General features: G+C 49.0%; 1 pseudogene; it reads right to left on the bottom strand.

Moving 5' to 3' along the window:
* Positions 1-26,244, bottom strand: part of LOC132085740 (zinc finger protein 418-like) — a 130,413-nt pseudogene that overhangs the window by 40,164 nt on the left and 64,005 nt on the right.

The raw sequence follows: 26,244 nt of genomic DNA on the forward strand, positions 1-26,244 counted from the left end.
CTGTCAGCTCCAGCTGCAGGCAGGCCTGGAGACCCTTTGGTTTTGCATATATTATATACTTTTTTTTATATATTTTTAATTTATTTTTTATTTTATTTTATTTAAATAATTTTTTTATTTATTTCTAAACTTTATTTTATATATTTATTTGTTATTTTATTTTTTCACTATTATTTTAATATATTTTTATTTTATATTTTTAGTTATAAACTTCAGAAAAGAGATTTATGATATATTTTCTTATACATTTATTATATTATATACTCTTCTTTGATGAGCATCTTAATACAGCAGAACCAATCTATACCTTAACTGTTATCCATAGCCTATCATAACCACTACAATTACCATATTCAATCACTAAAATTTAGTTCTCCAATCACTAAAAGTTAGTACATTACAATTTAAGCTAGAAGTTGTTTTTCAGTTTTCTTGCAGTGGAAAATTCTGAGACCTTTTTTCTACTTGTAGCTTTGCTGCCTTGTTTGCCTGCGCTATCTTCCTGCTTGGTAAAAACATCTTCTTGTTTGAGGTGGGTTTATCCTTTGCTCTAAGTCATAAAAACTTCTTCTAACTAACACACCCTTTCCTTCTTGGTTATCCAGTAAGACTGGCTCACCAATACTTTTCTTCTATATCAAAACTTGCTTTCATTTCTATTCCTTTATCAGATTCTACATTTAAAAATCCTTCTGCCATACGTGCATATCTGTGAAATTTCCTTGTCAGACTTTCATACTGCCCAACATTTATCCACAATGGGACCACTGCCCTCCCCAAGAGTGTGTCCCCTACAGCAGAACCAGCATTGACCCTCTCATTGTGATCAATACCCACAGCATTGACCCTGTCAGTGTGATCAATACCCACAGCGGGACCCTGTCAGTGTGATCAATACCCACAGAAGAACCCTGACAGTGTGATCAATACTGTCTTGATTTGCAAAGACGGGAGTCTGCTAAGGAAGGCAGGAGCCACCCCTGAAATGGAGAATGTAAACCCTCCCCACCCCTCTGAATTGCTATAAATTTTAAATTAAGGGGCTCTCAGGCAAAAATATGGGAGCAGGAAATAACTGTTCTTTAATAGGGAAAGGAAAAAAATAAAAGGATAAAATTAACAGTGCGGTACACTAGAACAACACTGACAGAGTCAGAACCCAACCTGACACCCTGTGGGTTGGGGTGTTGGTGGCAATCCAATTGGAAATGTGGCTGCAGCCCTCCTGAAGTGTCAGGTATGGTTCTGTTGGAGCAAGGGGGTTGTGTAGAGAAGGATGTATTCTTCCTCCGAAGACCCAGTGGGAAAAGAGACAGCTGCTGTTCCTCTGGGAAATCCCATGGAGAAAGCCGTGCTGGTGTCTCAAAAACCTCTGGATTATATCTGGGTAGCAATGCTTGACTCCTCCCTCTGGGCTCATTTCTCACAATGGGATGTTATAGTTCTTATCAGTCATGCCATGCGTAGACGTTCAATAGTCTGTTATCAGCAGATGTCCCCTCCCAGCGAGGTGTGATTGTGGTTACTCAAAGAGAGAGATAAGGCAAACTGCCCACTGGACAAAAGATAATCTGCCATACAGATGGTAATAGAAAACGTCTTGCATTGCAATCTTCAACAGACCCACCTGGTCACAACTGACCCATGGTTGCATGAGGTTTCCCGGTGTCACCATGGTCACTGTCAGAGGCTGGGTGAGATCAATGTCCTGAGACACCATGGGATGAACTGTCAGTCAGTCACACAGTGGGGACAGTGCTAACCCAGCCCCGATTGCCCGAGCAATCAGAAATCCCACCTGGGGGGAGGCTCACAAAGGCCTGGGGGCTTAAAAACACCAAGCACAAGGTCAGCCCCTGGTATGCACTCTGCGTTCTCCTGGGGTTTGTGTCTCACCCACACTGGAACCCTAGGAACTGATAGTCATATGCGTGTCTTGCTATAGAGCTTCTGTCTTTCTGTCTCTCTCTTTTCTCCTTCTAATGCTCTTTATATAGAACATTTTTGGGTACCTCAACAGCTTAAAGGTTTCTAGGTGAAATGAGCTAAGGTAATGAAGTTGCTGCTATGATAAATGTTTTCTGTGTAATTGGATGTTGCATTGAAACCTCTTCCAAAGTTTCTTGATTTTGTGTACTTTGGCAGTAAAATTTTGTGTCATTTTGGCCTCTTGTGAATATTGGGCTGATGTTTCACCTTTGCACCAAACATGAGTAAAGGAGCCTTTGCTTACCTCCAGCATTTCAGTGTTCTGGGTTGTTACACCCCACAGGCTCACAGTGGCCTCTTGTTTCCACACTGGCCCCTTGGTTCCATGGGCCCCAACAGTGCCACAACGATCCCCTTGGTTCCACAACTTCCCACAGTGTTGTAGAGAATACATTGTTCAAGGAGTTAATATAAAGTTCCAATGACAGTTCTAGAGTGTTTGTTTAATGTCTTATAGTTATGTAAAGTTCCAATGTTAGTTATTAATTGCTTGTTAAAGGTTTTATAATTATGTAAATCTCCTTACTGTGGGGTATTACCCCCGCTGCTCCCACTCTCATCTAAAATGGCGAAGGATCCTAGATCATAAAGAAGATGATTATGTCACCTAATAAGCAAATATGAAACTCCCATAGGACTTAGCAGAAAAGGATTACATAACAAAAATCCCTAAAACAATGACCAACCATGCAAATAAAGAATCGCAATAAATAACACCTCTAAACAGAGAGAACATAAGATAGTATCAAAGACCCTGGTCAGAACTTTTCACCTTCGTCAGCCTAACCAGAGCGGGCCAAGAGCAGTATAAAGACTATGAATCTGATGCCAAGAGGCACCTACTCAGAGACTCTTGTGAGGAAAAAGACCTAGCTCTGCTGCACGATGGAGCTGACCTCCTCCTCCTCCTCCTCCTCCTCCTCCTCCTCCTCCTCCTCCTCCTTGCCGTCTCGGGAGGAGCGGTGGTGTGCGCACACCCCATGGGTCCCCTACCTAGACTGTTTCCAGTAAAACTGAAATCACTAAAGAGCTGATCACGTGCCATTCATACCAGTCTTGGGGACTGGTCTGTGATAGGCCACACCCGAAGAGGACTGAGGGCCTCCAGGATATCTGGCCCTATCTGGAGCGGTCGGCAGCAGCCTAGGAACAAACAGTGTGGAGGAACATCGGTAAGTGAAGCCAATGGCAGGAGTAGGAGGCAAGCAAAAGAAGTGTGTGTGCAACGGGGCCCGGCAGCTCGGAGCCCCAAAGCAGCTGTGGCCCTCCCAGCACCGCGGTTCTGGACTCCTGCGAGGGGAACGGCCACAAACAGAGGGAAGCAAGAGAAGCCTAAGTGAGTGAGAGGCCTCCCAGGGGGATAGGGTGGGCCCCCCTCCGGGCGTGCAGAGGAACAGAAATGTGAGTGGCACACAAGGGGTCGGCCTTCCCCCTTAAGGATTGGTAGGCGCCCTCAGGGCGTGTTGAGGGTGGCAGACGAATTGGTGAGTTGGCACGCAAACCCCGAACGGAGCTCCGGGTGCGTGGAGGATCGGGGCAGTGTGAGTCGCACACAATCCCTGGAGTGGGTGCACACGGGTCCCTACGGGAGTTTGGGGTGCCCTGAGTACAGCAGCAGCACTGAGTAGAGCCAAGAGGACCCCAGTGCCCAGGGTGGGACAGTGGTGCTGGGGGATCAGTGTGCTGCGGGTCAGATAGAAACCGTAAACCCACTGGAGGCCCCTGGGGGGACTGGGGTCAAAGGGCAGGGCAGGGCTGGGCTTACAGGGCAGGGCATGGCTGGACCTGCCCCTTCCTCCCCCACACACAAAATGTTTATTGCCAACAATCTCCTCCAGTCTGTCATAACAGGAAATGTTGGAGGTGAAATCCCAATTGTGGCCATGGGCACCTGGCTGAGAAGGACAGTTCTTTTCCATAGGAAGGAAAGCACAAAACCCCAAGATTTGGAAGGCAGGTGAGAGCCTCAGTAGGCCAAGGCCAGCCAGACTTGTCAGTAATAGCAGATTTTGGATATAGGGAATTTTGGAGGTGGAAACCCAATCTCGGCCATGGGCACCTTGACAAGCAGGACTGTTCTTTCCCATGGGAAGGAGAGCATCAGCCTACCCCAATGTTTTGGGGACAGATGAGAGGTGACCATTGTGAAAGTACTGCCAGCCAGACTTGTCCTGGTGATATTGCTATGGGAAGAATGCCTGGATATAAGGAAATTTGGAGGTGAAATTCCAAATTCTGGCCATGGGTGCCTGGAGCAGAAGGACAGTCCTTTTCCATTGGGAAGGAAAGCACAGAGCCCCAGTGTTTTGGCAGCAGATGGGAAATGACCCTCAACATGCAAAGGTCACTTGGACCAGTCAGGCACTCCATGGGAGGCCAAACCAGCTAAACCTGTTCTGTGTTCCCTTGGTTTTAAGGGGCTCCATAGTGTCACAATGGTGCCTTGGATCCATGGGGCCCCACAGTGTCATAATGGGGACTTGACTCCATGGGTTCCAGCAGTGTCACATTGGCCTCTTGGTTACAAGACCTGCAGTGTCACACTGGCCCCTAGGTTCCATGGGGTACCACAATGTCACAGTGGCCCCAAGGTGTCATAAGGCCCCACAGTGTCACAATGGTCCCAAGGATTCCATGAGCCCTTGCAGTGTCACAATGGTCTCCATGGTTCCCCAGGCCCCACAATGTCACAGGACTCCTCTGTTCCATGAGGTATGCAATGTCACAATGGACCTTTGGACCCTTGGGTTTTGCAGTGTCACAATGATCTTCTTTGGTTCCACAGTGTCACAATGGACCATTAATGATAGTAGGCAACTCTGGAGCTTTGGTTCCATGCAGCCCTGCAGTGTCACAAAGACCTCTTGGTTTCACGAGGCCCCACAATATCACAATGATCCTCCCAGGGTCACAATGGTCTCACTGGTTCTATGAGGCCTCGCAATGTCACAATGCTTTGCTTATTCCATGGGGCCCCTCAGTGTTACAATGGTCTCCATGTTTCCATGTGTCCCCTGAGTGTCAAAATGGTCTCTGTGATTCCATGGTGCCCCTCAGTGTCACAATGGCCCCTTGGTTCCATGACACCCCAAAGTGTCATAATGGTCTCCATGGTTCCATGCAGCCCCACAGTGTCACATTTGACCCTTGGTTCCATGGGGCCTCTCAGTGTCACAATGATCCCTGCATTCCATGCAGCCACACAGCATCAGTACAGTCCCCTTGGTTCCATGAGTCCCCACAGTGTCACAATGGTCCCTTGGTCTCACAGGGCCCCACAGTGTCACAATGGTCCCTTGGTTCCATGGGCCCTGTGCTACTGCATTCCCCCCTCCCCTTCTCAGGCCGCCCTGCCAGCTGAGAAATGCTCCTTGGGCCTTGGCCTTGGCCAACAGCCCCTGGGCTCAGCTCCTCTGCAGCTCATCACAAACACTGTCTGCTCCAGGCACTGCTGCTGCCCAACCAGCTCCTGGTTCCTTTAGCAGCAGCCCTGGGAACTGTTTTTGTTCCCCCCGTGGCACAAGATCCCTGTTCTCACCCTGTCAAAGAAAGCTGTTGCTGCCAAGTGTGGCCAGGATGAGCCATTGCTGGGACTGAAGCCCCTCTCTTGGGGCCCTGCAAACAGCGCTCCAAATGGAGCCCTTGGAGCTCTCCTGGGCCAGGCACTCCCTCTGAGTGGGGCCTCTCCCAGCCTGGAACTCTCCCGTTTGCTGCACTTGGGGATCCCGAACAACCACAAAGCCTGGGCTGATCCCCCCACTCCTCCAGGCTCAACCCTTTGCCCTTTTCTGGGGAGATGCCAAAGCATCAGCAGTGAGCATTTCCTGCCCTCAAGGGAATTGCTCACAGGTGCCTTGCACTGACTCTTTGTGTCTATGTGCACACAGGAGTGCCTGTGCAGGGGAAATGTGGCAGAAATGCTGTTCTCTGAGGGGTTGGAGTGCCTTGGGTAGCTGAGTCAGTCAGGCCTGTAGGGAAGGGTAAATCACAAGGTCTAAGTGAAGATAAATGCAGTTTAAAGTTGTTATTTTTCTAATTTGTTACCTTTAATAAAAGGTATAAGCTAAGTTCAATATCGTTAAGTGTTATTCCTCTGTTAAACTGCAAAGTCATAGGTTTGAGTTAGGTTAAATGCTGTTATGCTCTGCTCTTTTGCTAAATTGTGACGTAGAAAGTATCAGTTAAGGTTAAGGTGTAAGTTAACAGGACTTAAGTTTGAGTTCTGTTAAGCTTTTAGGCCGTATTCCTTTTATCCTTGCCTCCAATGTCCTTGTGTCACACACACACACAGAGGGAGAGTTCTCGGTTAATTTCTGGTTTGATTGCCTGGATTCTGTTTGGTTTTGTTTCTGCTTTGTTTCCCTTGTGTGCCTGAAGTGACCAGTCAGGAGCAAAGTGACTCTTGCCAAGGAACTTTCTCCTGCTGTCCCTTAATACTCAATCTGGTTTTTGCTGCTCCCTTGCTGGGGATTTTTTCAGCGCTCTCAAGGCCTCGTTTGTAACAGGGTGAAGGAGCCCTGGCCCAGGCTGTGGCCCTGGGGGACACGGGGATGCTGCCGGGGGGTCCCTGTCCCCCTGTGCCACCCCCAGGGCCCCGGCCCCCCGGCCCCATGTCAGGCTCTGGGGTCGATCTCGTGGAACATCCTCTGGGGGAGGCCACGGGGCCGGGGGCAGGGGGACCCAGGAGGACAGGGGACCCCGCTGTGCACGAGCAGGGTTGGACTGCTCTGGGGGGAGCTGTGAGGGGGGCCGGGGCAGAGTGACCTCCCCAGTGACCTCACACAGCCCCTGCAATGTCACACAGCCCCTGAGATGTCACACTGTCCCTGTGATGTCACACAGCCCCTGAGATGTCACACTGCCCCTGTGATGTCATACTGCCCCTGTGATGTCACACAGCCATCTCTATGTCACCTTGTGATGTCATACAGCAGTTATGTGACGTCACAGGAGACTGATGGCACAAAGTCACCCTGTAATGGCACAATCTGTTCTGTGATGTTACAGCCGGCTCTATGATGTTACACAGCCACCAGGTGATGTCACAACCCACTCTCTGATGCCACAGAGCCACCCTCTATGTTGGCAGACTCTGCTCTATGGCCTCACACCCTACTCTGGGATGTCACAGCCAGCTCTGTGATGTCACAGCCTGCTCTGTAATGTCACAAACCCCTCAAGAACTCAGTTACATTGAAACATTGAAGTCTCTTGTACCTTGAAGAGATCCCTGTCAGGGACACAAGTGAGAAAGTGTCCCCAGGTTCCAGGGAGAGCAGAACACTGGAAGGAGTGATGCCAGATGGGCACAAACAAGGCAAAGGTGTCTCTGGTGCTGAGCACACCTGGATGTGTTTCAGGAATGCCAAGGGCCAAGGCCTGAGCCCCAGCCCCTGGCCAGGCAGATCCTGTCCCTCCCTCCTTGCTCAGGGCTCTTCCTGGGATGGGCACTGGCAAGTGGGGATGTGCAATGCCAGGGGCAGGACCACGGGGAGGCCCCTGCCAGGCTGCTGAGCAGGGACAAGGAGGCAATGAGGCCCCAGCCCTGCAAGGGTCACTTGTCCCCTCCTGGCCCCAGGACCAGCAGCCATGGCCAAAGTGCTGCCCAAGCTGGCTCTGGCAGGGCTGTCTTGCAGCTGCTGCCCATCCCTGTGCCCGGTGCAGCCCAGGTTGTCCCACGGTGTCCCTGCCCTGCGCCTCTGTCCCTGCAGGCTGTCGGCATCCCCAGGCTGCCTCAGCTGGCTGGGCCCTTCCTTTGCTGACAGCTCTGCCTCCTGCCTGCCTCTGCCTGCCCACACAAAGCCTTGGGCTTATTATCAAAAGGGTTAATTTATTTTTACTGTGCCTGTGAGCTTCTGGCACAGGAACAAGGCATGCAGGGGCTGCTTTCCCAGCAAGGATGGCTTGAAGAGAAGAAGAAAATATCTGGCTCAAGAATGCAGTGATAGAAAAAGCAAGGACTGAATCTGTGAACCTGAGGTGTGTTTTGTGGAAATGGGTAAATGTTGCCTTCTGATATAAGGCAAGGCGACATGGTTTCCAGGAGCAGCCCAGCAACCCAAACTCTCCGGGGTCGCTCGGGCCAAAGAGCACGCAGACACCAATATGGTAGACGGTCAAAGGCCTTTAATATCTCATCTTGTGGGGTTTTATAGTCTAAGGGGCTTCTCTGTGTCAGAGGGGGTCTGCAGTACCATCTATGGTTAGTAAGGAGTGGAAAGTTACTAGCATTACTATCGTTAGGGAGGCTATATTCCTGGTTACATTCCTAGAGTCATCTCTTATCTCAAGGGATTAGGGGAAAAGGAGTCCTGCCGCTTTCTGTCACATCACATGATCTTCCGATCGCCTGTCCCTATCTACCACATCTCCCCCCCCTTTTTCACAAATGAATGAGGTAGTCATATACATAGGCACTGAAACGAGGTATAAGGTTGTAGTTTGACAAGGGAAAGGGGTTTGGTAAACCTGAGTAAGTTTTTGCCAGTAAGTTTTTTTAGAAAATCTTGTGACTGGCAGTGTTCCCTGGTTGAATTCACAGCATTTGTTGCCGGCCTATGAACAGGATGTTGGCCCATTCTAGGTGGGTCTGAACAAATGAGACTAGCTTGTTCAGCAGGCATGGTCCAAAGGTAACAGCTAAAAGTAGCATTGCCAATGGACCTATTAGGGTAGAAATTAGGGTGGTTAGCCATGGTGATTGATTGAACCAGGACTCGAACCAGTCCTGTTCGGCTTCCCTGTCTGTCTCTGAACCAGTCTGTTTTGGAGTTCTGCCATGGAGTCTCTAACGACTCCTGTGTGGTCCGCGTAGAAACAGCACTCCTCTTTCAAGGCGGCACACAGGTCTCCTTGCTGCATGAACAGGAGGTCCAGTCCTCGCCCTGTTCTGCAAGACCACTTCTGAGAGTGAGGAGACTGACTTCTCTAGAAAGGAAATGGATTTCTCGATCCTTTGCAGGTCCTCATCGATGGTCATTTGCAGCTGGGATAGTCCTTGATGTTGGGTCACTAGGGCTAAGACACCCGTTGCCGTTCCTGCTGCTCCTAGGCCAAGCAGCATTGCGATAGTTATACCTGTTATTACTTCTCTTTTGTGGAGCCAGCTCGGTTCCTCAAAAAGGTGGTACACTTCTTCGTCTGAGTGGTACAGAACCCTAGGGACAATCAGAACTTGGACACAAAAGTCATTAGAGTCATTGAATTTGGCAAGGAACACACAGGGACTCATTCCAGATCACTGGCAAACCCACATCCCAGATGCAGATGGGACTACCCACTTATTGTCTTTACCATCGGGCTTGACAACTTTGGTGCAGACGTTGCCTTTTCGCCTAGCTAGGGTTGCATTGCCAAAGCATCTGCCCTGGCCTGTGACTTGACTCAGGGTGATTCCTTTGCGGGGGGTATCCCATCTGCACTGGTGAGGGGCATCAGTTGTGAAGTAACTGAAGGGAGTGTTGAAAGCGACCTCTTCGTAAAAGGGGGGTTTAACATCGTAACAAAGCCAGCAGGATTCGGTTAGGTTAGGGTTGGATTCGTTCAGGGACACAAAGGTAGCTTCTAGCATGCGAAGGATTGGGTCTGAGTCCGACCCGGCTGAGCGGCCTATCTGAAAGGCTCCCGCATGGCTGGTCGGCATATTGGTGACCTTTGTGGGCAAGGCTTTGGGGTAGGTCGCATTTCTCCCTTTCTGCGTGCTTTGTTGGGTCCGACCGCTCGGGGTGCCGATGGTTGGAGCCTAATAATTTGCACATTCATCCTCTTTTTCGACCCTTGAAGGACTACTGTCCACGTTCTGCCTATGGCCCAACTAGGGTGATCTGGCTGCAAAACCGTCATGTTATAGCCAGTGCATTTCCGAATTTTTGGGACTTTATGGTGGTTTCGATAGAAACTTCCCTGAAGGAAGATGGGTGTTTTGCAGCTGGTGGGTGCCCAGGTGAACTGGAAGAATTTGTCAGGCTCTTGCATCTCCCACCCAGGCCCTGACGGTCTGGCATCTGTAACAATGGTTTCGCAGCCCCAGTGCCCACAATATCTCCACCCTGGGTGATTGCAGTAACTTTTTCCTGGGTTTGAAGCTGGGCACCAATAGGATAGGTACATGTGTGTGGTGTGTGGGGAATAGGGGTCTACCTTTGGTAGTCCTGGAAACAGGTCGGTAATGCGGAGCACGAAGGATGGGGCGTTCAGTGTGGTGATTTCTTTGAGCACCTTGTCGCTACTAAGGTGTTGCATGACCCACCTGAATGGCCGATGGGGGTAGTGGTCTGGGCTGGCTTGCCCTCTGGCGACAAGCCCCAAAAGCAAAATCACACAGAAACACCGTTGATGCTTGGGTCTCACCCGCACGAGTCTCTCGGGCCCTGCCTGGCGGCTTGGTGGTCTGTCACTTTCCTCTGGAATGAGGATGTACACGTCACGAGGACGTCCCACAAGCATGCCCTGTAAACATAAACTTGCAATTCTCATCAGTCTCATTCTGCTCGTTGTGAAGGTCGGGCTTGATTGACTTAAGTGGACACCACCTGATTTTGCCGTCCTTTTTGACATCCGTGTACCCTCGCCCCGTGAGCATCAGCCTCCAGCCCTGTTCCCATTCGCCTAGCTCATTTCTAATTACAACCTGCGGGGCCTCCTCTAGTGCTTGGGTGGCCCAGTGCTTTTGGACGGGACTGTTTTGTTTCATCTCCCCTAGGGAATTGATTCAGTGCTAGCAAAGCGGTTGCCAGTATACGCCCCTGATCTCCTGGGGGAATAGAATTGGCAAAGTCCTCTGCTTTCACCAACACTTCTAGCTTGGTTTTCAGGGTCTGATTTGCTCTGTCAACTATGGCCTGCCCGGTACTGTTATATGGGATACCTTGCACTAATGTGATGCCCCATTTTGAGGCGAATTCTTGCACTGGTTTGGAGGTGAAATTGGAACTGTTGTCAGTTTTGATCTGCTTGGGGATACCAAGCCAAGCCATGGCTGTCAGCCAGTGCTGAATTTTGGCCTTGGAGTTAGTTTTGGGGTGCTGTGTGGCTATGATCGTTCCGCTATAAGTGTCTACTGTCACTGCAAGCCATGCTCGGGGCTTCAGCAGCTGACACAAGGTGAAGTCCGATTGCCAGATCTCTAAAGGCTTAAGACCTCTCAGGTTGACCCCACAGGTCCAAAGGGGTGACTTCTGGCAATGAGGGCAGGTGGCTACCACATGTTTCGTGTCTGCTGTCAAGATTCAGCATCTCTTTGCCAGTGCTTTGGCTCCGATGTGGAGCGACTCGTGCAGTTGACGAGCTTCCTGCAACGTCCATCCACCTTTTTCTGCGGCGTCCGCTTTGTCGTTGCCGATCTGGAAGTAACGTTTGACTGGGTCATGGCTGCTGATGTGAATGACTGACATGGTGCCCTGTCGCGAGGAGAGTGCTTCTTCCAGCATTAGGGCTGCTGCAGATGTTGACACACCTGGTCCTGCCATGGCTAGGCAGAACCTTGCCACGAATATAGAGTCCGTTACAATGTTGAGGTGTTCATCTTGGAAGAGTTCATACGCCAAGACTGCTGCTGCCTCCAGTTGTTGCACTGACAATGTGGGGTCACACGCTTTGACGCAATGCCATTGTTCTCCTGCCTGCCACACTGCTGTTGTGGTTGAAGTCGTGGAGGAAGCGTCTGTGAAGACCGTTGGTCCTGGCTGCGGTCGATCAATAACCTTTGGCGTCATGTCTATGTCAACAATGGTTAGCAGCTGAGTCCAGGGTGGTCTGGCGGAGTAGTAGATTTCTCCTCCAAAGCCGGTGAGAGCAAAGGCTACGTGCTCCGATATTGTGGCTGACTCCGTGGTCGGTTGCTTGCGGAAAGGAAGGTGGATGCTTGTCGGCTCGGTTCCTAGGTGTTTCAAGGCGAGTTTCCTGCCTTTCATGATGAGGTTAGCGATGCATTCGATTCCCGGGGAAAATGCACGAGCAGGTCTTCCGAGGACCACCCATTGGATTGGTCGGGACTTTTCAGAAGGTCCTTGGGCCAGTGCTCCCACTCCCCCCTTCGGTGTAAAGTGGACGTACAAGTCCAGTGGCATGGCTGGGTTCCACCTGGCAAGTGTGCCAGTGGACATCTGGCTTTCAATGAAATCGAGGCAGCTCGTTGCTTGTGGTGTCAGCTCCTTGGGTTCCCAGGGGTGCTTTCTTTCAGGAGGTCATATAGAGGGTCCATGACCTCGGGAGGAATGAGGATGATGTTGCGAAGCCACTGCAGCAATCCCACAAGGCGCTGCACATCGTGGAGCGTCTTGATGTCTCGACGGACCTTCGCCTTGGGGGGGGTCACGTAGGAGCTTGTGATCCCCACTCCCAGGAAGGTCACGCAGGGTCCTCTCTTGATCTTTGCGCTCGCGATCTCGAAGCCGTTGGCCTGAAGGGTTTCCGTGATTGTGGACACCAGGTGATCTACTTGGCTTGCCGATGGTGCAGTGACTAGGATGTCGTCCATGTATTGGATGATGATTGCAGTGGGGTAGGAGTGTCGGACCGGCATTAGTGCTTTGTCCACGGTGATTTGGCATATGGCTGGGCTGTCTACTAGGCCTTGTCTTAATACTCTCCATTGGAAGTGGAGGTTGGGCCGTTTGCCATTTGGGAACACAACTGAAAAGGCGAATTGTTCTTTGTCCTCAGGGTGCAGGGATATCGAAAAGAAACAGTCTTTGATGTCCAGCACTGCGCATGGTTGCCCTGCGGGGATGGCTGAGTTCGTGGGTAGCAGTGTCTGAACTGGACCCATGGGTCGGATTGTCTTGTTCACTTCTCTCAGGTTGTGGATGAGGCGATAACCTTCTCCAGACCTTTTGGGGATCACGAATACAGGGGTGTTTCATAGGCTGATGGAGGATTCTATGTGACCCTTTTGCAGTTCGCGGTCGACCAGTTCCAGCAAGACTGCCACTCGAGGCTCTGTCAGGGGCCACTGCTCGACCCATATGGGGTCTGATGATTTCCAAGTCAATTTGATTGGCAGCGGAGGGTGTACGGCAGTGGTCCTCATGATAAATTTGTAATCCTGACTCCTAGCATAGCAAAGACATCCCTTCCTATCAGGGGTGGAGAATTTTGCAAAATGTAGGGTTAGATTTCTACTGTCTGTTCTGGTCCCTTTTTCGTGTGAAGTGTTATAGCCACCAGCTGGGTGCTTTTCCATGCCTGGGACTGCCCTCCCACTCCGTTCACTGGAGGGACTTCTTTGAATTGCCAATGTCCGGGCCAATACGCTTGGGGAAAAATCGTGCAGTCTGATCCCATGTCTGCCCAAAACTGAAACCCTAAGACGTGTTGATCCTGACTGCCATAAAGGCGGCATGTCCCCCACACCATCAGGGGCTCCTTCCCTATTTTCATGGCCAGGGCCACCCAGGGGTCCCACTCTGGGGCATCCCCTGCTGGTCCTGTGGCACCGGCATGGCTTGAGGCGGTGGGGGGTGCGAAAGTATTACTGGCGGTGCTGCACAACTCTGCCATTGTGCTGCTAGTGGGGGTCGGAACTGACTGCTCCCTGTGGGGGCATGGGGTATGAGGGTCCCCTGCCCCACTGGGGGTTGCTGTAGCTGGGCCGCTGCATGTTCCAGGTGGGAAGATGCTGGATACGGCCCGGCTGCCCCCTCCCTCTCCCGTTTCCCTGAGGTCTGGATCTGCATTCCTTAGCTAAATGCCCCTTCCTTCCACATGCCCAGCATGGTCCCCTAAGTCCCTCCTGGCATGGTGGAGTAGCTGCTGGTGGGGGGCGTCTTGGCTGAGGGCAGTTTACTGCCAAGTGGCCTGCCTGGCCACACTTAAGGCATGCCATCACACTGGTTATTGCAGTGTGGACTGCTGCTTGCATGGGAGCTAGATGTTCCTCCTTTGCAGCGTGTCTGATCATGGCAGCTATATTAGACCCCTGAGGCAGTGATCTTAAAATGTCCTTGGTGGCTGAGTTGCATTGCTGGCGTAGGCATTCTGCCAGCACAGGACCCTTCGCCTCTGAGGGTAATGCAGAGGAATCTAATGCTGCCTGAAGACGGTCCACGAACTGAGTGAAGCTCTCACTCTCACTCTGTTTTATACATGACCATGGGGAGGGTTTGGATATTACTTTGGAAGCAACACGGATGGCTTCTCAGGCAGCACGGGTTGTTGTCATAACTTCATGGGCCCGCAAGCCCTCAGCCAGCGCCTGTGGGGTGATCATAGTGGGGTCTGTTCCCATTACCTCTGTATGCTGGAGCCATGCAGTGGATGGTCAGCTCCCGTTACCAAAGCTAGCTGCTTTATACAGTTGTCCTCCCACTCCTGTTTAAAGACGATCATCCCTGCCCCATCAAAAATCATCCTGCAAGTCTGCTTAATATCAAAGGGTAGCATGTCATCCCCTCCATAAACGCTGTCAATGAGTGTGGAAACCATGGCAGAATTATTTCCCTTGTCTGCAATTGCTTTGATAATTGCCTGCACGTCTTTCGGATTTACTGGGGAATAGGTTCTTTGATTTCCGCCTGCCTTAACCCCCACGGACCGGGAACACCAGTGTGGCAGACGGAGCCCACTCCGCTCACGCTATTTTTATTTTCCGCCAGTCTGTAAGTGGGGTTCGATCTTTTTTTGATAACCCCTTCACCCACGCAAGAGCGCTGTGGATAGTGACCTTACATGCCGTTGCTCTCTTTCTGTTAAAACTAGAATCCAAGTTGGAATCCTCCGATCCCCTCTTGTGCTTGGAACTCGAGTCAGAGTCCGAGCCGGAAGTCGACTGGCCGGTCGTTTCCCGGCTGCTCTGCCGTTTTCTCGGGCTCTGACCCCGCCCCTTCCTGTGGGGGTTGGGCCGTTCCCTCACCCTGGGGTCCCCCTGCCTCCTGCTGGGGGAGGTCCTTGCCCTATAAGGACCTAATGTGAACTGAGCGCTCTGATTGGTCTTACGCTCCTCCGCGGGGGCCACCCCTTCTCCCGGCTCGCCCGGGCATGCGTTGTCAAGCAGGCTGACTGCATTTCCGCCCTCTGCGTCTTCCTTTCCACCCTGAACACACGGTTTGATGCCATTTTCAAATGCATAGGGTGGGGGGGACGTTTTTATCGATCCCTACAGCGTCTGACAATCTGGCCGCAATCCGCGCCTCCTCCGCGAGCCCCTGCCAAAATGCCCGCGCGTGTTCCCCCCCCTCTGATGGTGAGTCTGCTTGCTGAGGGGGTTCCGGTGTTCGCGCCTCCGCGCGCTCACCCGGGTCAAAGTTCTTTGCAGTTTGCGTCGCCACGCCCACCCCCAGCTGAGGCGTGGCTAATAAACAAGTTCGCACGGCTTTCCAGGTTTCTTGCTCTTGTCGAGCTTTTTGCAGAGCCTGGATAACTCTGCCCCACAATTTTAGGGCTTTCCCTGAGCCTGAGGACATAGCTTCCTCGGCCAGAGCTTTTGTACAATTATCCCAAACCCCCAGATGGAGGATATCCACTGGGCTTTCTGTAGCCCCAAGCTTAATCAGTCTCGTTAATGCAAGACATAAATCTTTAAGCTTACACTCAATACCCCATTGCGCATGCATCTGACTTACAACCTTCGCTATGGCCTCCATGGTCCACGTTGGTCCAGGGCGTCCCCCCCGCTGCAGACGGTCCCGCTGCTGCAGCCGCCATCCTTTGTCCAGGCGAATTCCCGTTACCCGAGCTTCTTCCCGGGTGTCGGCACCAGTTGTTGCCTTCTGATATAAGGCAAGGCGACCTGGTTTCCAGGAGCAGCACGGCGACCCAAACTCTCCAGGGTCGCTCGGGCCAAAGAGCACGCAGACACCAATGTGGTAGACGGTCAAAGGCCTTTATTATCTCATCTTGTGGGGTTTTATAGTCTAAGGGGCTTCTCTACGTCAGAGGGTATCTGCAGTACCATCTATGGTTAGTAAGGAGTGGAAAGTTACTAGCATTACTATCATTAGGGGGGCTACATTCCTGGTTACATTCCTAGAGTCATCGCTTATCTCAAGGGATTAGGGGAAAAGGAGTCCTGCCGCTTTCTGTCACATCACGTGATCTTCCGATCGCCTGTCCCTCTCTACCACAGGTAAATTTTAATATACACATAATGACTGTATATAAGCGATAACACTTGTAGAATCACATGTCCATGTGAGGAGTTATCACCTGCTGGACCTCAGGCCTGAATAAATTATGCTCTCTTAAACACCAAATTAGTGTTAAGGAGTCTTACTCTGATATTTTGGACATTTGGTGACAGCAGAGGCTCACAGAACCAAGGATCCAGCTGTGACACTTGGAACCTCATGGAACAAAGGGTCCATTGTGATGCAATGGAACCTCATGGAACCACAAATCCGTTGTATTAGAACAGGGCCTCGTGGAACCCAGTAGACCATTGCTGACAGTGTGGAAGCTCATGGAGCCATGGGGTCATTGTGAGAGTTTGGGGGTGCATGGAACCAACGGTCCATTGTGACACAGCAGAACCTTCTGGAATCAAGGTGGTCATGTTATGCTATAGAACCTCATGGAACAAAGGATCCAAGGTGACACTGTGGAACTCTGACCATTGTTGACAGTGCAGAAGTTCATGGAACCAAGGGTCCATTGTGGCTCTGTGGGGTTTCACAGAACCAAGGAGACCATTCTGACACTGTGGGGCCTCATGGAACCCCCTGCCACTGTGACATAGCAGGACCAAATGGAGCCAAGGGGCCATTAAGACACTGAGGAACCTCATGGAACCAAAGTCTATTGTGATGCAATGGAACCTCATGGAACCAAAGGTCTGTTGTTACACTGTGGGGCCCTGTGGAACCAATGGGACCATGGTGACACTGTGGTGCTCCATAGAACAAAGGGACCATGGTGACATCGTGGTGCCTCATGGAACCAAGGCGCTCCATGGAACCAAGGGGCCATTCTGATTCTGCTTTGCCTCATGGAACCAAGGGGCCACTATGATACTGCAGGGCCTTGTGGAACTAAGGCAGCCTTGTGACACAGTGGGGCCTTTGGAACCAAGGGTCCATTGGGATATTGCAGGGCCTCATGGAACCAAGGGGGCCACTATGAGCCTTCGGAATCCATTGTAACCAAGGGGCCATTGTAGCATGGCAGGGCCTCATGGAACCAGGGGAACACAGTGACACCGTGGGGTTCCATGGAACAAGGAGCCTTTCTGACACCATGCAACCAAGGAGACCATTGCTGTGCTACTGGGCATCATGGAACCAAAGAGGCCATTGTGACACAGCAAGGCCTCATGGAACCATGGAGACCATTGTGACACATGGGGCCTTGTGCAACCAAAGGGCCACTGCGGCACTGCAGGGCCTCATGGAACCAAGGGCACAATAGTGACACTGTGGGGCTCCAAGGGACCAAAGGAGCATTCTTAAAGTGCAGAACCAAGGAGGCCGTTGTGACACTCTGGGGCATCACGGAGTCGAGAGTCCATTGTGACACAACACAGCCTCGTGAAACCATGGAGGCCATTTTTACACTTTGAGGCCTTGTGAAACCAAAGGGCCATCATGGCACTTTGTGTCCCCAAGGAACCAAGGAGTCCATTGGGGCACTACAAGGCCTCATGGAACCAAGGAGTCCCTTGGGATACTATGCAGCCCTGTTGGGCCAAAGGGCAATTGTGGCACTGTGTGGCACCCTAGAACCAAGGAGAAAATTGTGATACTACAGGGCTCCATGGAACTAAGGACTGATGGAACAATGTGGGACTCATGGAACCAAAGATTCGTTGTGACATTGCAGGGCCTTGTGGAATACTGGAGCCCATTGTGACATTTCAAAGCTTCATTGAACCAAGGGGCTCTGCAGGACCTTGTGGAACCAAAGAGAAAGTTTTGACACTGCAAAATACACTATGGAAAACAATACAGAGAGAATTTTCTTGTGCTGTATTCTTTTCTGATTTATAGACTGATACCAGCAATGTCCAATTGATATTGACCCCCAGAACCTCCTAATGCAGTCTCAATAGATATGAAAATCAAAACCCTTCATGGCTGACAATGAATCCCACTTTATCCCTAACCCCTCCCTACCATTTCCCTCGTCCAAGCTCTGGGACTCCTATGGATCAGGAATGGTGTGGCCAGCAGGAGCAGAGCAGGGATTCTTCCCCTGTGCTTAGCACTGCTTCAGCAGCACCTGGAGTGCTGTGTCCAGTTCTGGGCCCCCAATTTAGGAAGGCCATGGAGGGGCTGGATTGTGTCCAGAGAAGGGCAACAAGGCTGGTGAGGGGTCTGGAACACAAGTCCTGTGAGGAGCAACTGAGGGAACTGGGGTTGTTTATCCTGGTGTCCTGGTTTGAAAAGGAGGTGAGTTTTTTTGGATGCTGTGGTCAAGCCAATAGGTGCTCAGATTTGAATATTGGCACATGGTGTGGCCACTGAGGACATGAATATGCCTCTGAGAACACAGGGGGTTCAAAGCAGAGAACTGCCAAGAAAACTTTCTTTTGGTTCCAGTGGGTGAAAGAGGTCAGAGTTCCCCTGCCCAGCTGCAGGCTGGGTGGGGAAGGGGAAGCCATAGGGCTGGGTAAGGTAGGCCGGGGCCTTGGACAGAGAGGGGAGGTGAAGGCCCCTGCAGGATGGAAGGGTGGAGGAGCACTGAGAGGCAGCAGGCAGCCCCCGGCCCCCGAGACAGAGAGAGACAGAGCCTGTGCCTGTGCTTGTGCCACCTTGAAATTTGACATCATGTGCTGGCAGCGCGGCTGAAGGAGAAGGGGGGCATGCAGCAAGGGTGTGGTAAGAAGGTGCCCAGCAGGGCCAGCGTGGGAGTCCTGGACAGGCAGAGCCTGAGATTTGAACTCTTTTCTTGGATGATGGAAACCTTACAAATGCTGATCCTCCTGGATCTGAATGACAAGAGAGATTGAGATGAAATAGAAGGAAATGGACAAGCGTGATAAAAGTCCGTGCAAGTGAAAGATATCAGAAGAGTAGAGAAAAATCCTAGGTGGCAGGAGATGATGGAATGGCCTTTGGCTGGACTTCTTTTGTATAGCCATGGACAGAACCATTTTTCCTGTGACACAGAGACTGCATTTAGGGGGAGGCAATGCTTTGGAGCCAAGGGAGTGTGGTGCTGTTATGTGAAGGAGTGCATGAACAGAGGCAACGGGTGAGGAGGGTGGTGGTGCCCTCGATCTTCAGTGGAGAAGATCTCTGTTCTTGTGACCCCTCGGCCCCAGGGGGTACAATTTTGGAGGGGACAGGTGTCCCAAAAGTGAGAGACTGTGCTTTTTTTGGAACTGGGCAAAGCATCCTTAAAAGGGGAACCCTAGAAGCAGCTCTGGTCCATGTGCAATGGTGAGAGCACTGGGCATGGAAGGAAGATGTCACGATGGCAAATGTTCTCTGGGCGGTGCCACGTGTGACATGGAAACACAAGAGGTCTCAAATGTGTTTCCAGGGGAAGCCTATGGCACAAGAGGGACTCCTCTCCTCTTGATGAACTGAGAATTGATTATCTGAAGGTTGGTGATGGACTGAGAGTTGGTGATCTGAGGGGTGGTAACTGAATTGAGAATCCAAGGTTTTGCTTACCGTGATGTATCAGGAATTTGGTCGGGGGAGGAGGAATGTTTGGAAGGTTTTCATCCTGAGTTCTGTGTGTTTCTTTTATATATTCTAACTTAATAAAGTTTTTTTTTTCCCTTTTATTCCTAAGCTGGAGCCTGCTTTGCTCTGTTCCTGGTCACATCTCACAGCAGACACCAAGGAGAATGTATTTTCATGGGGGCACTGGCATTGTGCCAGTGTCAAACCATGACACCTTTGTAGCAGATGCCTGGCCTGTCTATAACTCGGAACTCCTCCGCACCACAGGTAAGAGACCCAACCTGGCAGATACTGGGGACAGGTGGACAAAAATACTGCCCAATGCTCTAGAGGAACCCCAAGAACTGGACCTGTTGGGGTCCTCCAAGGCCACATCCTGTGTCAAATTTTACTTTAGATGTCTGAAAAACAATTGGCCAGAAATTGGACAAAAACACATACCAAAAAGACACATCAGCAATTAACAAAGCCTGTAACTATCCCTATGGATAGCTATCAACTATATTGAAAAGCGGTAAATGCAACGCCTTATTACCTATCAAATTGTAACATGGTCTGATTTCTTTAACAAGAATGCTAACAAATTTGCCATATAAAATGATGCCAGATACAGTCACAAAAAACTGTTGGGTTGTTAAGCAATATGCTAAATTGCACGTTATTATATTTATTTTCCAGTAAGCCTGCACTTTAAAAAGTCCTACTGAATTTCTGTTTCCATGGAATTTGCAGTTACCATGGGTTTTTCTCATAAGTAATTTACTTATAATTCTAATATGCTTGTTACAACTTGAATCCCTCCAGTACACCATCAAGCTATTATTTCACTTATGGCTTATTCACCTTTAAGTAATCTTTTTGTGTTGATAACCTTGCACAAAATTACATCATGTCATACCTATAACTTTTAAGGATGTTCATTTTAATTCTGTTAAATTAAAGCCCAATATTGTAATGGTCAGTTACCTTCTGTTAAATGAAATAAGGCAAAGTTTTATTTGGTTAATTTTGGTAGATTTTATTTCTGTTAAGTTTCAGTATTACTAAGTTTGAACAATGTTCTATTCCAGTTTTTATGGATCCAGTTACGTTTGGTATTAATAACAATTAACTTTGAGTTCTCTTGAGTGTGCTTTTTGTTCTACAAAGGTGATAATGAAATTATATTTATTAATTTGAAATCCTTTTAGGGCTGGGTTTAAGTTCCTCTTGCTGAGCTCTAGCGCTGTCCAAATAAATTTCTATCAGGTTTGAGTGTTGTTTAATCTGAGGTATCGTCAATTTTACCAGTGAGATGTTCAGTGTTTTCCTTTGATGCATTTATTCTGTCATAAATACATGAATCTTTGTATTACTGTTTTTATAGCCAGCTTTTTATAAGCCTTTTGGTGTCATTATCTACAAGACACATGTCATTTCAGGATCCTCCTTTTGTTCTCTAGGTGCTTATGTGTCTCTCAGACCAGACTACCCCTCTAGCTGGGCTTCACACTGTGGCTCTATGGTTTGACCCAGTGCTGTCTCATCATTTTTAAGTATTTTTCAGAGGTCCAAGAAATGATATCTCAGCTTTGTCAGAAGCCTTCTCTAAACTGATGGTATTGTGACATCTACTCAGCAATCAGATGAAGCTCCAATTATTATTACAGAACCACTCCAACAGTTCGCTGGATTTAAAGCATCTCTATGCTGAGGAAATTTTGGAGGAGACAGCTATTGAATGGTTCATTAGTCTGTCACCCCTAGACCTTTACTCCTAAGTGCTACTCTCAAGAGCCTTGTTTTAAATTATGTTTAAGGAATTCTCTCCCGCTTAGAGCTTGGTGGTGGCCAGGCCTTAGCTCTACCTGGATGGGAATTTGCCAACAGACCCTGATGTTTTCTGCATCAAAACTAGATTTGAGTTGCTTTGACTTGGCAATTTGACCCGCTAGACATGACAGTTGAACTGTTTTTAAAGGGAGCTTGGGAATTATTATCAGGAAATATTTATCAAAATCTCCACTGAATCGAGGTTTGTCAGCTGTTTGCAGACTCTGGGATGATGTTACATTATTTTAGAGATTGCTATTTACCTAAATCCTCCTATGTTGTTAGCTTTGTCTGTTATTTGAAATATTCCTGATTGTTGTATCCAAATTATTCCTAATTGCTGTAAGTTTCTTGTCCGCTGCATGTATTATTTTGCTATGATGTTTCATCATACTCATAACAAAAGGCATGCATCTCATTCTGTGTGAAGGTTTGACACTGGCACAAGGCCAAATGCTCCCATGAAAATACACTTTCTCTGGTGTCTGCTGTGAGATTTTGACCAGGAATAAACAAAGCAGGCTCTCACTTGAAAAAAGAGAAAAGTTTATTAACTAAACTACAAAAACAATTACTAAACTACACACAAAAGATAAAGAAAATACAAGGAAAATGAAAACCTCACAAAAACACTCTCCTCCTCCTCCCCCCTAAATTCCCAATACAATACATCTTCCAAAATCACCAGTTCTGGGTCCAGCACCACCCTTTAGAATGCTCAACTTTCAGTTCCTCAAGAGGAGAGGGAGTCCTTCCATGTGTCGTGGTGGCCTTTTCCGTCCTTGTTCCGGTGCTCTCACCACCGAACAGGAATCAGGGCTGCTTCCGGGGTTGTCTTTTTAAGGATGCTTTGTCCAGTTCCAGGAAAGCACAGTATCTCACCTTTGGGACATCTGTCCCCCCCATATTTTATATACCCCCTGGGGCAGAGGGGTACCCACACTGAATCTTCTTTCGCTCTGTGACATTTCTCCCCCTGGACTCAGTCTCTGTATCACACGGAAACATGGCTCTGTCCATGGCTACACAAAAGAGTCCAGCATAAAATGCCACTCCATCTTCTCCATTCTTCCAACATCTCTCACTCTCTCTCTCTCTGGTCCAGACCTTCATCACTCGTCTAGGAAAGGTTAATCACAGAATCACAGAATCACAGAATTTTCAAGACTGGAAGAGACCTATAAGATCATCTAGTCCAGCCGATGTTCTAACTGTTCAGCTAGATCATGGCAGCAAGTGCCACATCCAGTCTTTTTTTAAATTCTTCAAGGGATGATGCCTCTACCACCTCACTGGGTAAATGATTCCAGTTTCTGACCACTCTTTCTGTGAAGTATTTCCTTCTTACTTCTAACTTACATCTAGCTTGACGTTCTGTGAAGTTTTCGTTGTCCAAGAAGGGTTAAAAACTCCTCCAAGTGGCTGGACTCCTGGCTGCACCCCCCCCCCCCCCCAATCTCCTCAGCCGGGCTGCCTGCTGCCACCACATGTTTACTAAATTTCAAGGTAACGGCCACATTGGCCCTATCTACAGCATCCCAGAAATCCTGTTTTTGTCCGGGTCAAACCATGACATTCTGAAAAAAACAAAAAAGAAGAGGAATGAATGCCTTAAGAATGTTAAAGTAATGCAATATGTACATGAGAAATTTGGACAACTAATCATTTTGAATAATGCAATATTTACATGAGAAATTTGGGGAAAAGATCATCACATCTAAATCCCAATTGGCTGTACCACAGTGAAGCCTGATTGATTCATTAACTTCAGGAGAAGATGTGCCTGTGTTTTATCATCAGTAGTTCAAAGCAGTCAACTGTTCATTCCATCAGATACTGATCAGCTCTGAAAAAATGAGGCCCAGTGAAAGGAGAAATACCCTCATCACCTTGCAGCCTTTGTGGCCAGAGCAGGAGCAGAAGGAGGACTGCCAAGACATGGCTGTGGCTGGAAACTGAAAGAGGCAATTTGCCAACAAAAACCTCATGGCATCCTCATGGTACAGTGCTCCTATGAACCTTCTGCAGTTATTTCCTGTTCCAGCTCCCAGGAGGACATCCAGTAATGCCAAAGATCAACATTTCCAGCTCATAGACTTTCTCATACTTTTCAACTCATTGGAAACAATGGTCATTTCTTTCCATTTCCCTAAGAGACATTGGACATTATTATTTTGTTTTCTCATGCTGCAAAACCTTGTGTCAATGACTTGATAGAATTTGCTAAGTTTTGTTGATTGTTATTGCTCTTTTAACTATCTTATCCCATATCTAACAGATAACCAGTGATAACCTTGATGAGATAATACCCTCACAAGAGTGAGCTGTTTCAGCATCAGAACATAGGAGCCTTTTTTAAATGAACAAAAAGGGGGAGATGTAATAGACAGGTAGAATAATGATAAAAGAAAGGCCTTTTGAAATCAGGCCTTGTTCTGCTACGGCATATTAATAGCTGGCCTGTCATCTCTTCTGAGTGCAGCTAAGCAGTTACAAGTTCCCATGTGAAGCTCTTTTGAGAATGAGACTTTGTGAACAATCTGTTCTGAGGGTGAAAAACAAATGCACCTGCAACCACAAGGGATTTGTTCCATGAGAATCAGTGAAGAGGTAAACAATATAATACAGAGATTTGATGCTCAAGTAAAATCTATTTTATTAATCAATAATAGAATAACTGATAAGAAATCTATGAACTAACTAAAGTTTCACATGAGGTCTGTCACACTGTGTAAAATGAGTTCTGTGAATAAAAAAAAAAGAGTTCTTCTCCATCTCAGCTGGGTCCTGTGGGATTTCAGTTCCCCCCTTCTTTGAGTCTTTGGGTTCCCCCTTCTTTAGGGCTTTCGGTTCCCCCTTCTTTGGGGCTTTGGTTTCCCTCTTCTCTGGGATTTTGGCTTCGTTTCCTCTCGGATGCTTTGGTTTCTTTCTTCACTGGGATTTTGGTTTCCTTCTTCACTGGGATTTTGGTTTCATTCTTCTCTGATGATTTGGTGTCCTTCTTCTCTGGGGCCTTGGTTTCTTTCTTCTCTGGGATTTTGGTCTCCTTCTTCTCTGGGATTTTGGTTTTTTTCTTCTCTGGGATTTTAGTTTCCTTCCTCTCTGATGCTTTGGTTTCCTTCTCCGGGATTTTGGTTTCCTTCCTCTCTGGGGATTCGGTTTCCTTTTTGGGGATTTTGGTTTCCTTATTCTCCTGGGTCTTGGTTTTCCCCTTCACTAGTTTTGGAGGTTGCTTCCCAACAGAGACACCCTTCTTTTCCTTCTTCAGCCTTTCTTTCTCCTTCTGCCTCTCTTCCTCCTCTAAGGCTTTTGGCTCCTCCTCAAGCTTTTGAGCCTGCTGCTTCAGCTCCCTTCTGCAGACAAAACAGAAAACATGGCTGAGAGTCCCACCAGAAACTTGGGCTCCCTAGTCCTGGCTGGCCCTGCACTTCATTCCTTGACCCTGAGGCCATTTCCGTGAATCTCCTCAACCCGCAGAGGTTGGGAACATCCCAAGAGAGGGCATGGGTGGAAGGGGACCTCCAGGTCGCATTCCCCATCCATCCATCCATCCATCCATCCATCCATCCATCCATCCATCCATCCATCCATCCATCCATCCATCCATCCTTCCATTGGCTATGGTGCTGGGACCCTGCCAAGCTCTGCCAGCCTTGGGCTTGGGGAGATTTCTGCCAGCTGTCCCGAGCTCCGTAATTGTGCTCTCTGTTCCAGGAAGCAAGCAAGAAAGATTTAAAAACCCCAAAACAAACTACAACAGAGAAATCTAAAAAACCTTCAACAGCTCAACCCTGCTCAAGTTATTTCTTTAGGGACAGCTACCACTCTCCAGCTGAAATGCTGGGCTTTTGGGGAAAAAGAAAATTACATGTTCACCTCCGAATTAAAAAGGATTAAGGTAAGAGAACCTTTCAAACTAAAAATTATTGTCCCAAAGCTTTTACCTTTGCAAGAAATCTCTAGGTAAGACCAGCCTGACAGTTAAACAACTGGTTCTTCTGGTGGGGAGAAACCTCCTCTTTAAGGGAAGCAGCCTGATAGTTAAAAGCAACTGTTTGGTCAAACTTCAGGCTCCCTGGCACAGCCTGCATTGCCTGTCCTTCCTGTTCACTGATTTACAGGCAGTGCCACAATGCCTGGGTTCAGATGTTTGCTGCCATCCAGGGAATTTGGCATCGCCATTTCCATATGTTTTAATCAGAGTTTCAATCCTTGCAACCAGTCTTCAAATGCCAGCTTTCCTTTCTTTTACAGGAAGCTCAAGGTTCCCAGAAGTCTTCTGACATCCTCTTTTGTGCTCAGAGAGATGACATTTTCAAACAGATGTTTCCAAAGTTAACAGCATTTGGAAGAATAATGAACTCAAATCCCCCTGGATTCCAGCTTAGCCCAACTCCATTCTGTGTCAGACACTGAGATTCCCACCTCTAAGGCAGGAGCTGTTTGTGCCACCCATCCCTCCTGTCCTTCTCCCCAGCAGCCTGTGCCTGTTTTCCCCAGCAGAATTCCTGTCCCTGTGCACCCTGCCAGGAGCAGCTGCACACAGGCTCACATCTCCCCTTGCCCTCACCAGGAGGTTTCTCTCATCCCCGAACACGCCGATGAGAACGTCGGTGCGATGAGTGCCCAGGGCCTGCACTGCCACCACAACTGGGATCTCTGCTGTGCTCTGGGGCTGCACAATCCCACAGGGCTTGGGGCTGGAGTAGAGCACAGCAGAGTCCTCCTTGCGTTTCTGGAAGGGACACAATGAAATGCAGCTTCAGAGGGACCTCTGGAGAAACTTTAGGCTCCTTAACATCCACCGCAACAGCAACTTAAACATTTAAAACTCCCCAGGACAAAGGCAAAAGGCACAAACAAGATGCAAGAATTGTAG

Source organism: Ammospiza nelsoni, chromosome 32, assembly GCF_027579445.1.
Source record: "Ammospiza nelsoni isolate bAmmNel1 chromosome 32, bAmmNel1.pri, whole genome shotgun sequence".
Taxonomy (NCBI): domain Eukaryota; kingdom Metazoa; phylum Chordata; class Aves; order Passeriformes; family Passerellidae; genus Ammospiza; species Ammospiza nelsoni.